The sequence below is a fragment of the Misgurnus anguillicaudatus genome, chromosome 2, assembly GCF_027580225.2.
Source record: "Misgurnus anguillicaudatus chromosome 2, ASM2758022v2, whole genome shotgun sequence".
Lineage (NCBI taxonomy): Eukaryota > Metazoa > Chordata > Actinopteri > Cypriniformes > Cobitidae > Misgurnus > Misgurnus anguillicaudatus.
Genome location: NC_073338.2, coordinates 6,281,738 through 6,292,500, shown reverse-complemented (window position 1 = coordinate 6,292,500; position 10,763 = coordinate 6,281,738). Strand labels below are relative to the sequence as shown.

Genomic DNA, 10,763 nt, shown 5'->3' with positions numbered 1-10,763 from the left:
CATTGTGGCCTCCTAAGCTAGGGACGCTAGGTGGAGTCGTGCCCGGGCACGTGTAAGCAGAGTGGCGCAGCGGAAGCGTGCTGGGCCCATAACCCAGAGGTCGATGGATCGAAACCATCCTCTGCTAGGAGTCCTTTAGTTAAAAGCCTGCATGGCTCTGAGAAAACGCTGACAAGACATTACGTCGTTTCACCATGAGTCCTCATCTTTGGAAAGTAGCTGTACTTTTTTTCTTAATTACAAGCCTATTCAAGACACATGGAGCCTCATTTATAAAGCGCGCGTACGCACAGATTTGATGGTAAAGGGTGCGTCCCCAAAATCCACGGCAAAGTCCATAATTATTAAAACTGTCTTTGACGTGGAAAAGTGCCTAGCGCCATGTCAGGGTCTGAGCAGACGCACGCGCTTTTGCTTGTCCGATTGCTGTAGGTTTTTTGGAAATATAAGCCACTTTTGCTGCTCATAAAGGATTTAAACATTGACAGGCGCTCTTTTATATGTCAGTGGCATTAATTAGGCATCGATTAAAATTCCCCAACTGTTCAGCTGCGCACAATTTCAAGCTCATTTACGATTTATAGATTTCACGTCTGAAAGTGAGACGTACGCGTGCTTTCTATGGGTACATTCGTTTTATGAAACACACGTGCGCGCCTTTGAGAAAGGGGCCTGATCATCAATGCCATGGATGTGGGACATTTCTAGGAGAGAGTCTGAAATTGGCACATTCAGATCCACCCACTGCCTAAGTGATGTTAATGAAATAATTAATTCAGAGCATGTTGTGGGAAATGAGATTCGTTCCTAGGAGAAAGGTTGAAATTGGCCCTTTCAGACATTCCAATTGATGACAGTGCTTGCATTTGAAAACTTGTTGTGAATGAGATTTGGACCAAGGCATCCAGAGGGAGAACAATGATAGTTTCATCTAGCCTCGCCAAAAACCTCCTGTCAGAAGTGGGTTTTGAACCCACGCCTCCATTGGGAGACCAGAAACCTCACACACTGAGAAGGTCGGACACCCTTGAGTCTGGCGCCTTAAACCGCTCGGCCATTCTGACACGGTGCGTCTGGCCTAAAACAGAGGTTAAGGTGTCCAAAGTCATGTCAGTTCTCTGTTCTCCCAACATGTCAGTCAATCCATGGTAGCATGTCTGTGTTTGTTGATGGTCCAGCAGAACATGGTCCATGACTCCAAAGCCCCAGTGGCCTAATGGTTAAGTCACTGGCCTCCTAAGCCAGGGATTGTGGGTTCGAGTCCCATCTGGGGTGCGCTTCAGCAGAGTGGCGCAGCGGAAGCGTGCTGGGCCCATAACCCAGAGGTCGATGGATCGAAACCATCCTCTGCTAAGAGACCTTTTCTTGAAGGCTTGCATGGCTCCGGCCCGAGAAAAGGCTGGCAGAACGTTATGCCGTTTCACCGTGATTGGAAAGGCAGCTGTACTTTATTTCTTAATTACAAGTTTATTCAAGACACCTGAATCCTTGGCATGGTGCCAACATTCTACATCAGAGTGGCCTGCTATGCCAGGGACTGTAGGTTGAGTCGTGCCCGGGCACGTGTAAGCAGAGTGGCGCAGCGGAAGCGTGCTGGGCCCATAACCCAGAGGTCGATGGATCGAAACCATCCTCTGCTAGGAGTCCTTTAATTAAAAGCCTGCATGGCTCCGGCTCTGAGAAAACACTGACGAAACATTACGTCGTTTCACCACGAGTCCTCGTCTTTGGAAAGGCAGCTGTACTTTATTTCTTAATTACAAGTTTATTCAAGACACCTGAATCCTTGGCATGGTGCCAACATTCTACATCAGAGTGGCCTGCTATTGAAATTGAAACCTCCTGTCAGAAGTGGGATTTTAACCCACGCCTCCATTGGGAGACCAGAAACCTCACACACTGAGAAGGTCGGACACCCTTGAGTCTGGCGCCTTAGACCGCTCGGCCATTCTGACACGGTGCGTCTGGCCTAAAACAGAGGTTAAGGTGTCCAAAGTCATGTCAGTTCTCTGTTCTCCCAACATGTCAGTCAATCCATGGTAGCATGTCTGTGTTTGTTGATGGTCCAGCAGAACATGGTCCATGACTCCAAAGCCCCAGTGGCCTAATGGATAAGGCACTGGCCTCCTAAGCCAGGGATTGTGGGTTCGAGTCCCATCTGGGGTGCGCTTCAGCAGAGTGGCGCAGCGGAAGCGTGCTGGGCCCATAACCCAGAGGTCGATGGATCGAAACCATCCTCTGCTAAGAGACCTTTTCTTGAAGGCTTGCATGGCTCCGGCCCGAGAAAAGGCTTGCAGAACGTTATGCCGTTTCACCGTGATTGGAAAGGCAGCTGTACTTTATTTCTTAATTACAAGTTTATTCAAGACACCTGAATCCTTGGCATGGTGCCAACATTCTACATCAGAGTGGCCTGCTATGCCAGGGACTGTAGGTTGAGTCGTGCCCGGGCACGTGTAAGCAGAGTGGCGCAGCGGAAGCGTGCTGGGCCCATAACCCAGAGGTCGATGGATCGAAACCATCCTCTGCTAGGAGTCCTTTAATTAAAAGCCTGCATGGCTCCGGCTCTGAGAAAACACTGACGAAACATTACGTCGTTTCACCACGAGTCCTCGTCTTTGGAGAGGCAGCTGTACCTTATTTCTTAATTACGAGTTTTTCAAGACACCTGAATCCTTGGCATGATGCCAACATTCTACATCATTGTGGCCTCCTAAGCTAGGGACGCTAGGTGGAGTCGTGCCCGGGCACGTGTAAGCAGAGTGGCGCAGCGGAAGCGTGCTGGGCCCATAACCCAGAGGTCGATGGATCGAAACCATCCTCTGCTAGGAGTCCTTTAGTTAAAAGCCTGCATGGCTCTGAGAAAACGCTGACAAGACATTACGTCGTTTCACCATGAGTCCTCATCTTTGGAAAGTAGCTGTACTTTTTTTCTTAATTACAAGCCTATTCAAGACACATGGAGCCTCATTTATAAAGCGCGCGTACGCACAGATTTGATGGTAAAGGGTGCGTCCCCAAAATCCACGGCAAAGTCCATAATTATTAAAACTGTCTTTGACGTGGAAAAGTGCCTAGCGCCATGTCAGGGTCTGAGCAGACGCACGCGCTTTTGCTTGTCCGATTGCTGTAGGTTTTTTGGAAATATAAGCCACTTTTGCTGCTCATAAAGGATTTAAACATTGACAGGCGCTCTTTTATATGTCAGTGGCATTAATTAGGCATCGATTAAAATTCCCCAACTGTTCAGCTGCGCACAATTTCAAGCTCATTTACGATTTATAGATTTCACGTCTGAAAGTGAGACGTACGCGTGCTTTCTATGGGTACATTCGTTTTATGAAACACACGTGCGCGCCTTTGAGAAAGGGGCCTGATCATCAATGCCATGGATGTGGGACATTTCTAGGAGAGAGTCTGAAATTGGCACATTCAGATCCACCCACTGCCTAAGTGATGTTAATGAAATAATTAATTCAGAGCATGTTGTGGGAAATGAGATTCGTTCCTAGGAGAAAGGTTGAAATTGGCCCTTTCAGACATTCCAATTGATGACAGTGCTTGCATTTGAAAACTTGTTGTGAATGAGATTTGGACCAAGGCATCCAGAGGGAGAACAATGATAGTTTCATCTAGCTTCGCCAAAAACCTCCTGTCAGAAGTGGGATTTGAACCCACGCCTCCATTGGGAGACCAGAAACCTCACACACTGAGAAGGTCGGACACCCTTGAGTCTGGCGCCTTAGACCGATCGGCCATTCTGACACGGTGCGTCTGGCCTAAAACAGAGGTTAAGGTGTCCAAAGTCATGTCAGTTCTCTGTTCTCCCAACATGTCAGTCAATCCATGGTAGCATGTCTGTGTTTGTTGATGGTCCAGCAGAACATGGTCCATGACTCCAAAGCCTCAGTGGCATAATGGATAAGGCACTGGCCTCCTAAGCCAGGGATTGTGGGTTCGAGTCCCATCTGGGGTGCGCTTCAGCAGAGTGGCGCTGCGGAAGCGTGCTGGGCCCATAACCCAGAGGTCGATGGATCGAAACCATCCTCTGCTAAGAGACCTTTTCTTGAAGGCTTGCATGGCTCCGGCCCGAGAAAAGGCTGGCAGAACGTTATGCCGTTTCACCGTGATTGGAAAGGCAGCTGTACTTTATTTCTTAATTACAAGTTTATTCAAGACACCTGAATCCTTGGCATGGTGCCAACATTCTACATCAGAGTGGCCTGCTATGCCAGGGACTGTAGGTTGAGTCGTGCCCGGGCACGTGTAAGCAGAGTGGCGCAGCGGAAGCGTGCTGGGCCCATAACCCAGAGGTCGATGGATCGAAACCATCCTCTGCTAGGAGTCCTTTAATTAAAAGCCTGCATGGCTCCGGCTCTGAGAAAACACTGACGAAACATTACGTCGTTTCACCACGAGTCCTCGTCTTTGGAAAGGCAGCTGTACTTTATTTCTTAATTACAAGTTTATTCAAGACACCTGAATCCTTGGCATGGTGCCAACATTCTACATCAGAGTGGCCTGCTATTGAAATTGAAACCTCCTGTCAGAAGTGGGATTTTAACCCACGCCTCCATTGGGAGACCAGAAACCTCACACACTGAGAAGGTCGGACACCCTTGAGTCTGGCGCCTTAGACCGCTCGGCCATTCTGACACGGTGCGTCTGGCCTAAAACAGAGGTTAAGGTGTCCAAAGTCATGTCAGTTCTCTGTTCTCCCAACATGTCAGTCAATCCATGGTAGCATGTCTGTGTTTGTTGATGGTCCAGCAGAACATGGTCCATGACTCCAAAGCCCCAGTGGCCTAATGGATAAGGCACTGGCCTCCTAAGCCAGGGATTGTGGGTTCGAGTCCCATCTGGGGTGCGCTTCAGCAGAGTGGCGCAGCGGAAGCGTGCTGGGCCCATAACCCAGAGGTCGATGGATCGAAACCATCCTCTGCTAAGAGACCTTTTCTTGAAGGCTTGCATGGCTCCGGCCCGAGAAAAGGCTTGCAGAACGTTATGCCGTTTCACCGTGATTGGAAAGGCAGCTGTACTTTATTTCTTAATTACAAGTTTATTCAAGACACCTGAATCCTTGGCATGGTGCCAACATTCTACATCAGAGTGGCCTGCTATGCCAGGGACTGTAGGTTGAGTCGTGCCCGGGCACGTGTAAGCAGAGTGGCGCAGCGGAAGCGTGCTGGGCCCATAACCCAGAGGTCGATGGATCGAAACCATCCTCTGCTAGGAGTCCTTTAATTAAAAGCCTGCATGGCTCCGGCTCTGAGAAAACACTGACGAAACATTACGTCGTTTCACCACGAGTCCTCGTCTTTGGAGAGGCAGCTGTACCTTATTTCTTAATTACGAGTTTTTCAAGACACCTGAATCCTTGGCATGATGCCAACATTCTACATCATTGTGGCCTCCTAAGCTAGGGACGCTAGGTGGAGTCGTGCCCGGGCACGTGTAAGCAGAGTGGCGCAGCGGAAGCGTGCTGGGCCCATAACCCAGAGGTCGATGGATCGAAACCATCCTCTGCTAGGAGTCCTTTAGTTAAAAGCCTGCATGGCTCTGAGAAAACGCTGACAAGACATTACGTCGTTTCACCATGAGTCCTCATCTTTGGAAAGTAGCTGTACTTTTTTTCTTAATTACAAGCCTATTCAAGACACATGGAGCCTCATTTATAAAGCGCGCGTACGCACAGATTTGATGGTAAAGGGTGCGTCCCCAAAATCCACGGCAAAGTCCATAATTATTAAAACTGTCTTTGACGTGGAAAAGTGCCTAGCGCCATGTCAGGGTCTGAGCAGACGCACGCGCTTTTGCTTGTCCGATTGCTGTAGGTTTTTTGGAAATATAAGCCACTTTTGCTGCTCATAAAGGATTTAAACATTGACAGGCGCTCTTTTATATGTCAGTGGCATTAATTAGGCATCGATTAAAATTCCCCAACTGTTCAGCTGCGCACAATTTCAAGCTCATTTACGATTTATAGATTTCACGTCTGAAAGTGAGACGTACGCGTGCTTTCTATGGGTACATTCGTTTTATGAAACACACGTGCGCGCCTTTGAGAAAGGGGCCTGATCATCAATGCCATGGATGTGGGACATTTCTAGGAGAGAGTCTGAAATTGGCACATTCAGATCCACCCACTGCCTAAGTGATGTTAATGAAATAATTAATTCAGAGCATGTTGTGGGAAATGAGATTCGTTCCTAGGAGAAAGGTCGAAATTGGCCCTTTCAGACATTCCAATTGATGACAGTGCTTGCATTTGAAAACTTGTTGTGAATGAGATTTGGACCAAGGCATCCAGAGGGAGAACAATGATAGTTTCATCTAGCCTCGCCAAAAACCTCCTGTCAGAAGTGGGTTTTGAACCCACGCCTCCATTGGGAGACCAGAAACCTCACACACTGAGAAGGTCGGACACCCTTGAGTCTGGCGCCTTAGACCGCTCGGCCATTCTGACACGGTGCGTCTGGCCTAAAACAGAGGTTAAGGTGTCCAAAGTCATGTCAGTTCTCTGTTCTCCCAACATGTCAGTCAATCCATGGTAGCATGTCTGTGTTTGTTGATGGTCCAGCAGAACATGGTCCATGACTCCAAAGCCCCAGTGGCCTAATGGTTAAGGCACTGGCCTCCTAAGCCAGGGATTGTGGGTTCGAGTCCCATCTGGGGTGCGCTTCAGCAGAGTGGCGCAGCGGAAGCGTGCTGGGCCCATAACCCAGAGGTCGATGGATCGAAACCATCCTCTGCTAAGAGACCTTTTCTTGAAGGCTTGCATGGCTCCGGCCCGAGAAAAGGCTGGCAGAACGTTATGCCGTTTCACCGTGATTGGAAAGGCAGCTGTACTTTATTTCTTAATTACAAGTTTATTCAAGACACCTGAATCCTTGGCATGGTGCCAACATTCTACATCAGAGTGGCCTGCTATGCCAGGGACTGTAGGTTGAGTCGTGCCCGGGCACGTGTAAGCAGAGTGGCGCAGCGGAAGCGTGCTGGGCCCATAACCCAGAGGTCGATGGATCGAAACCATCCTCTGCTAGGAGTCCTTTAATTAAAAGCCTGCATGGCTCCGGCTCTGAGAAAACACTGACGAAACATTACGTCGTTTCACCACGAGTCCTCGTCTTTGGAGAGGCAGCTGTACCTTATTTCTTAATTACGAGTTTTTCAAGACACCTGAATCCTTGGCATGATGCCAACATTCTACATCATTGTGGCCTCCTAAGCTAGGGACGCTAGGTGGAGTCGTGCCCGGGCACGTGTAAGCAGAGTGGCGCAGCGGAAGCGTGCTGGGCCCATAACCCAGAGGTCGATGGATCGAAACCATCCTCTGCTAGGAGTCCTTTAGTTAAAAGCCTGCATGGCTCTGAGAAAACGCTGACAAGACATTACGTCGTTTCACCATGAGTCCTCATCTTTGGAAAGTAGCTGTACTTTTTTTCTTAATTACAAGCCTATTCAAGACACATGGAGCCTCATTTATAAAGCGCGCGTACGCACAGATTTGATGGTAAAGGGTGCGTCCCCAAAATCCACGGCAAAGTCCATAATTATTAAAACTGTCTTTGACGTGGAAAAGTGCCTAGCGCCATGTCAGGGTCTGAGCAGACGCACGCGCTTTTGCTTGTCCGATTGCTGTAGGTTTTTTGGAAATATAAGCCACTTTTGCTGCTCATAAAGGATTTAAACATTGACAGGCGCTCTTTTATATGTCAGTGGCATTAATTAGGCATCGATTAAAATTCCCCAACTGTTCAGCTGCGCACAATTTCAAGCTCATTTACGATTTATAGATTTCACGTCTGAAAGTGAGACGTACGCGTGCTTTCTATGGGTACATTCGTTTTATGAAACACACGTGCGCGCCTTTGAGAAAGGGGCCTGATCATCAATGCCATGGATGTGGGACATTTCTAGGAGAGAGTCTGAAATTGGCACATTCAGATCCACCCACTGCCTAAGTGATGTTAATGAAATAATTAATTCAGAGCATGTTGTGGGAAATGAGATTCGTTCCTAGGAGAAAGGTTGAAATTGGCCCTTTCAGACATTCCAATTGATGACAGTGCTTGCATTTGAAAACTTGTTGTGAATGAGATTTGGACCAAGGCATCCAGAGGGAGAACAATGATAGTTTCATCTAGCCTCGCCAAAAACCTCCTGTCAGAAGTGGGATTTGAACCCACGCCTCCATTGGGAGACCAGAAACCTCACACACTGAGAAGGTCGGACACCCTTGAGTCTGGCGCCTTAGACCGATCGGCCATTCTGACACGGTGCGTCTGGCCTAAAACAGAGGTTAAGGTGTCCAAAGTCATGTCAGTTCTCTGTTCTCCCAACATGTCAGTCAATCCATGGTAGCATGTCTGTGTTTGTTGATGGTCCAGCAGAACATGGTCCATGACTCCAAAGCCCCAGTGGCATAATGGATAAGGCACTGGCCTCCTAAGCCAGGGATTGTGGGTTCGAGTCCCATCTGGGGTGCGCTTCAGCAGAGTGGCGCAGCGGAAGCGTGCTGGGCCCATAACCCAGAGGTCGATGGATCGAAACCATCCTCTGCTAAGAGACCTTTTCTTGAAGGCTTGCATGGCTCCGGCCCGAGAAAAGGCTGGCAGAACGTTATGCCGTTTCACCGTGATTGGAAAGGCAGCTGTACTTTATTTCTTAATTACAAGTTTATTCAAGACACCTGAATCCTTGGCATGGTGCCAACATTCTACATCAGAGTGGCCTGCTATGCCAGGGACTGTAGGTTGAGTCGTGCCCGGGCACGTGTAAGCAGAGTGGCGCAGCGGAAGCGTGCTGGGCCCATAACCCAGAGGTCGATGGATCGAAACCATCCTCTGCTAGGAGTCCTTTAATTAAAAGCCTGCATGGCTCCGGCTCTGAGAAAACACTGACGAAACATTACGTCGTTTCACCACGAGTCCTCGTCTTTGGAAAGGCAGCTGTACTTTATTTCTTAATTACAAGTTTATTCAAGACACCTGAATCCTTGGCATGGTGCCAACATTCTACATCAGAGTGGCCTGCTATTGAAATTGAAACCTCCTGTCAGAAGTGGGATTTTAACCCACGCCTCCATTGGGAGACCAGAAACCTCACACACTGAGAAGGTCGGACACCCTTGAGTCTGGCGCCTTAGACCGCTCGGCCATTCTGACACGGTGCGTCTGGCCTAAAACAGAGGTTAAGGTGTCCAAAGTCATGTCAGTTCTCTGTTCTCCCAACATGTCAGTCAATCCATGGTAGCATGTCTGTGTTTGTTGATGGTCCAGCAGAACATGGTCCATGACTCCAAAGCCCCAGTGGCCTAATGGATAAGGCACTGGCCTCCTAAGCCAGGGATTGTGGGTTCGAGTCCCATCTGGGGTGCGCTTCAGCAGAGTGGCGCAGCGGAAGCGTGCTGGGCCCATAACCCAGAGGTCGATGGATCGAAACCATCCTCTGCTAAGAGACCTTTTCATGAAGGCTTGCATGGCTCCGGCCCGAGAAAAGGCTGGCAGAACGTTATGCCGTTTCACCGTGATTGGAAAGGCAGCTGTACTTTATTTCTTAATTACAAGTTTATTCAAGACACCTGAATCCTTGGCATGGTGCCAACATTCTACATCAGAGTGGCCTGCTATGCCAGGGACTGTAGGTTGAGTCGTGCCCGGGCACGTGTAAGCAGAGTGGCGCAGCGGAAGCGTGCTGGGCCCATAACCCAGAGGTCGATGGATCGAAACCATCCTCTGCTAGGAGTCCTTTAATTAAAAGCCTGCATGGCTCCGGCTCTGAGAAAACACTGACGAAACATTACGTCGTTTCACCACGAGTCCTCGTCTTTGGAGAGGCAGCTGTACCTTATTTCTTAATTACGAGTTTTTCAAGACACCTGAATCCTTGGCATGATGCCAACATTTTACATCATTGTGGCCTCCTAAGCTAGGGACGCTAGGTGGAGTCGTGCCCGGGCACGTGTAAGCAGAGTGGCGCAGCGGAAGCGTGCTGGGCCCATAACCCAGAGGTCGATGGATCGAAACCATCCTCTGCTAGGAGTCCTTTAGTTAAAAGCCTGCATGGCTCTGAGAAAACGCTGACAAGACATTACATCGTTTCACCATGAGTCCTCATCTTTGGAAAGTAGCTGTACTTTTTTTCTTAATTACAAGCCTATTCAAGACACATGGAGCCTCATTTATAAAGCGCGCGTACGCACAGATTTGATGGTAAAGGGTGCGTCCCCAAAATCCACGGCAAAGTCCATAATTATTAAAACTGTCTTTGACGTGGAAAAGTGCCTAGCGCCATGTCAGGGTCTGAGCAGACGCACGCGCTTTTGCTTGTCCGATTGCTGTAGGTTTTTTGGAAATATAAGCCACTTTTGCTGCTCATAAAGGATTTAAACATTGACAGGCGCTCTTTTATATGTCAGTGGCATTAATTAGGCATCGATTAAAATTCCCCAACTGTTCAGCTGCGCACAATTTCAAGCTCATTTACGATTTATAGATTTCACGTCTGAAAGTGAGACGTACGCGTGCTTTCTATGGGTACATTCGTTTTATGAAACACACGTGCGCGCCTTTGAGAAAGGGGCCTGATCATCAATGCCATGGATGTGGGACATTTCTAGGAGAGAGTCTGAAATTGGCACATTCAGATCCACCCACTGCCTAAGTGATGTTAATGAAATAATTAATTCAGAGCATGTTGTGGGAAATGAGATTCGTTCCTAGGAGAAAGGTTGAAATTGGCCCTTTCAGACATTCCAATTG

At 48.6% G+C, this 10,763-nt stretch overlaps 14 non-coding genes across 14 annotated transcripts; 7 read left to right on the top strand and 7 right to left on the bottom strand.

The window, feature by feature from the left end:
* Positions 1 to 952: 952 nt before the first annotated feature.
* Positions 953 to 1,064, bottom strand: trnal-caa (transfer RNA leucine (anticodon CAA)). The gene is made up of 2 exons: positions 1,027 to 1,064; positions 953 to 998 (listed from the first exon to the last, which is right to left on the bottom strand). It is a non-coding gene; the product is annotated as a tRNA-Leu (tRNA).
* Positions 1,065 to 1,202: 138 nt separating this feature from the next.
* Positions 1,203 to 1,275, top strand: trnar-ccu (transfer RNA arginine (anticodon CCU)). The gene has a single exon. It is a non-coding gene; the product is annotated as a tRNA-Arg (tRNA).
* A 568-nt stretch (positions 1,276 to 1,843) lies between these two features.
* Positions 1,844 to 1,955, bottom strand: trnal-caa (transfer RNA leucine (anticodon CAA)). The gene is made up of 2 exons: positions 1,918 to 1,955; positions 1,844 to 1,889 (listed from the first exon to the last, which is right to left on the bottom strand). It is a non-coding gene; the product is annotated as a tRNA-Leu (tRNA).
* A 138-nt stretch (positions 1,956 to 2,093) lies between these two features.
* Positions 2,094 to 2,166, top strand: trnar-ccu (transfer RNA arginine (anticodon CCU)). The gene has a single exon. It is a non-coding gene; the product is annotated as a tRNA-Arg (tRNA).
* Positions 2,167 to 3,653: 1,487 nt separating this feature from the next.
* trnal-caa (transfer RNA leucine (anticodon CAA)) lies at positions 3,654 to 3,765 on the bottom strand. Its single transcript has 2 exons — positions 3,728 to 3,765; positions 3,654 to 3,699 (listed from the first exon to the last, which is right to left on the bottom strand). It is a non-coding gene; the product is annotated as a tRNA-Leu (tRNA).
* A 138-nt stretch (positions 3,766 to 3,903) lies between these two features.
* trnar-ccu (transfer RNA arginine (anticodon CCU)) lies at positions 3,904 to 3,976 on the top strand. The gene has a single exon. It is a non-coding gene; the product is annotated as a tRNA-Arg (tRNA).
* Positions 3,977 to 4,544: 568 nt separating this feature from the next.
* On the bottom strand, positions 4,545 to 4,656 carry trnal-caa (transfer RNA leucine (anticodon CAA)). Its single transcript has 2 exons — positions 4,619 to 4,656; positions 4,545 to 4,590 (listed from the first exon to the last, which is right to left on the bottom strand). It is a non-coding gene; the product is annotated as a tRNA-Leu (tRNA).
* Positions 4,657 to 4,794: 138 nt separating this feature from the next.
* Positions 4,795 to 4,867, top strand: trnar-ccu (transfer RNA arginine (anticodon CCU)). The gene has a single exon. It is a non-coding gene; the product is annotated as a tRNA-Arg (tRNA).
* A 1,487-nt stretch (positions 4,868 to 6,354) lies between these two features.
* trnal-caa (transfer RNA leucine (anticodon CAA)) lies at positions 6,355 to 6,466 on the bottom strand. Its single transcript has 2 exons — positions 6,429 to 6,466; positions 6,355 to 6,400 (listed from the first exon to the last, which is right to left on the bottom strand). It is a non-coding gene; the product is annotated as a tRNA-Leu (tRNA).
* Positions 6,467 to 6,604: 138 nt separating this feature from the next.
* Positions 6,605 to 6,677, top strand: trnar-ccu (transfer RNA arginine (anticodon CCU)). Its single transcript has one exon. It is a non-coding gene; the product is annotated as a tRNA-Arg (tRNA).
* Positions 6,678 to 8,164: 1,487 nt separating this feature from the next.
* trnal-caa (transfer RNA leucine (anticodon CAA)) lies at positions 8,165 to 8,276 on the bottom strand. The gene is made up of 2 exons: positions 8,239 to 8,276; positions 8,165 to 8,210 (listed from the first exon to the last, which is right to left on the bottom strand). It is a non-coding gene; the product is annotated as a tRNA-Leu (tRNA).
* Positions 8,277 to 8,414: 138 nt separating this feature from the next.
* trnar-ccu (transfer RNA arginine (anticodon CCU)) lies at positions 8,415 to 8,487 on the top strand. The gene has a single exon. It is a non-coding gene; the product is annotated as a tRNA-Arg (tRNA).
* A 568-nt stretch (positions 8,488 to 9,055) lies between these two features.
* Positions 9,056 to 9,167, bottom strand: trnal-caa (transfer RNA leucine (anticodon CAA)). Its single transcript has 2 exons — positions 9,130 to 9,167; positions 9,056 to 9,101 (listed from the first exon to the last, which is right to left on the bottom strand). It is a non-coding gene; the product is annotated as a tRNA-Leu (tRNA).
* Positions 9,168 to 9,305: 138 nt separating this feature from the next.
* On the top strand, positions 9,306 to 9,378 carry trnar-ccu (transfer RNA arginine (anticodon CCU)). Its single transcript has one exon. It is a non-coding gene; the product is annotated as a tRNA-Arg (tRNA).
* The last annotated feature ends 1,385 nt before the right edge of the window (positions 9,379 to 10,763 follow it).